Source organism: Babylonia areolata, chromosome 8 (genome assembly GCF_041734735.1).
Source record: "Babylonia areolata isolate BAREFJ2019XMU chromosome 8, ASM4173473v1, whole genome shotgun sequence".
NCBI classification, from domain to species: domain Eukaryota; kingdom Metazoa; phylum Mollusca; class Gastropoda; order Neogastropoda; family Buccinidae; genus Babylonia; species Babylonia areolata.
The window spans coordinates 16,587,747-16,590,571 of record NC_134883.1 but is presented as its reverse complement, the minus strand read 5'-3'; positions in this window follow the sequence as shown (position 1 = coordinate 16,590,571).

Sequence of the window (2,825 nt, the reverse complement as noted above, 5' to 3'; positions counted from 1 at the left end):
TTGAGGCTTGCGACAGTTATGAAGAATGGGAAACTGTGTGGTTTTGTTTGTTTGCTTGTTGTTAATGTGCCAGTAAGTTGACTACTTAGTGTTTTTGGTGTATTTTTTTGTATAATACTTGGCTGTGTTGCCGCTAGCAATCATCATAATTCCAAAAGTAGAGGAAAGATCGCTTTGATGTTTTGGTATTTAGAATTGTTTCCCCTCCCCCCTATTCCCGCTCCCACGCACACACACCGTCAACCCCCTCCTCACCTTCCCCGACGCCCGCCCAACCCCACCCCACCCCATCCCCCAACCCTCCCCCCAAAAAGAGAGAATGTCCAGGACGACAAGAGTTGTGGGTACTTGTCGTCTGTTCATAAACGAATTCGGATCTGATTTACACTTTGTTTTGTGTGTGAAATCACTGGATTGTATGAATGTTGATTTCTTTTGATTTTTTTAAAATTTCTTTTCAGCAGAAGATGGATTTAGTTTGTGAAGTGTTTTCATTGTCTATTTAACAACAACAACAACTGCTGATGAATGAAAATCAAAGAAAATTAACTGTACAGTAGATCGTGGTAACTTTTATTTATTCTTATTTTAAGAACTGTTTGTTTTGTGAACGGTTTTTTTTGTTGTTGTTGTTGTTTTGACAACACTGCTGATGTCATTGGTAACTATTAAAAAAAAGTTGTTAGACAACACTGCTGATGTCATAGAAAACTATTTATTATTTGACAACACTGCTGATCATTAAAACCAACACGCTGCTCATGATTTCAGTTTGTTGTTCTCACTCTTCTTCATGGGTTCGTTTGACTCTCAAGATTTTTTTCTTTTTCTTTTTTTATGTAATTTTTTGTTTGTTCGTTGATCACTGTTTATGTCTGTTGTGCTTTGACATACATTTTCGGGTTACTCTCTTCATGGACTTCTCTGAACTGACGTACTGATTTGTTCTTGTTATTTTTCTTTCGGTTGGTTTAGTTGCGTCTACTTTTCTGTCTTTTTTTTTTTTTCATTGTAAAATATCGTTGATGTTTTGTTGATATAGTTCTTGTATAGTTGTTATTGCGTACTGTTGATGATGGCGATGTTTGGGAACGGCTACCCATGGTATATTATATCGTGTCATTGGGAATTTCTGCTTGAAATCCTACAGTTGATCAGTGTGTTTGTGTGTGTGGAGTTGTGTACGTGCACATGACCTTTTTCTGTGTCTGTTTCTTTCTGAAGTGACGTCAGAGTGGGTTTGCTTTGTAGATCGTTGGAAGAGTTTAGCTGTAGTGCTGCCAGATTGAATGCGTTTTACCTTTTTCTCTTTTTTTTTCTTTTCTTTTCTCTCTCTTTCTCTCTCTCTTTTTTGTTTTGTTTTTTTGTTTGTTTGTTTTTGAGTGCTCTGAACACCTTTTTGAACGTTAAACGCATTTATTTATTTATTTATCTATTTTGGTTTGTTGAATTAAGTTTAGTTTATTTATTTATTTATTGCTTTTATATGTAAACAGATGCTGTCAACAAGTTTAAAATGGAGCAATAAAAGTTTTTTTTCCCCACATGTCTTGTCTCTGTCTGTCTGTCTGTCTGAGTGCCTGTCTGTCTCTGTCTGTCTGTCTCTCTCTCTGTCTCTCTCTCTGTGTCTGTCTGAGTGCCTGTCTGCGGTCTCTGTCTGTCTGTCTCTCTCTCTTTGTCTCTCTCTCTCTCTGTCTCTCTCTATGTCTGTCTGTCTGTCTCTCTCTCACTTACTGTCTGACTTGTGTGTTGGTTATGACACTGTTTTGAATAAGTATGTTTTGTTCGTCTTCTTCACTAGTGATCTCTTGTCTGTACTCTCAGTTAACAATCATACTGTACACGTCAGTGTGTACATTACGTCAGTTGCACGGCTGTACAGGTGATAATAGCGGATACGGGTAGCACGTGCACTGGCCACCATGACCTATGTGAGAGGATGGCAATAAAACTAGTGTGAAATAAACGATGGCAGTAAACCTAGTGTGGAATAAAGATGACAATAAAAACTCCTTTGATATAGACGAGGGCACTGCAAACTGGTCTGAAATGGACGAGGAACTTGTTTGAAATAGACGAGGGCAATAAGACTAGTGTGACACAAACGATGGCGATAAAACTAATGTGGCATAAATAACAGCAATAAAACTAGTGTGCAAAAAACGATGCCACAAAACTAGTGCGGAATAAATGATGTCAGATACACAACTTTGAAATAAACGATTTCAGCTAAACTAGTTTGGAATTTTAAAACAACAACAACAAAAAACAAAAACAATGGCAGTAAAACTAGTATGGAACATAGACACTAGAATTTCCTGAGATACTAGTGTCTTTGTATGGAATAAACAATAGCAGTAAAACTAGCTTATGTTGAATAAAGGGTGTCAGTAAAACTGATTATGGGCGGGGGCAGGGGGGGAACTAGTATGGACTAAACGACGTCAGTGAAACTAGTGTTCAGTCAAACGATTGTCGGTAAAACGAGTGAGGGCCAGGAAAATGGTCGTGGATAAAGAAAAGAGTAAAAACGAGTGCAGGTAAAACATGGAGCGCTAACAGTTCTCTCTGGTTTACACCGACACGCCAAGCAAGGATCCTGCATGTGTGTCGTCACGCTTCGAAAACTGTGAACAATATGCATAACTACATGAGAACGGGATTACTTTTCCAGCCACAGAGAGGAAGCGTGTAGCTTGAACTCCCCCTGACGGGCGCAATAGCCGAGTGGTTAAAGCGTTGGACTGTCAATCTGAGGGTCCCGGGTTCGAATCACGGTGACGGCGCCTGGTGGGTAAAGGGTGGAGATTTTTACGATCTCCCAG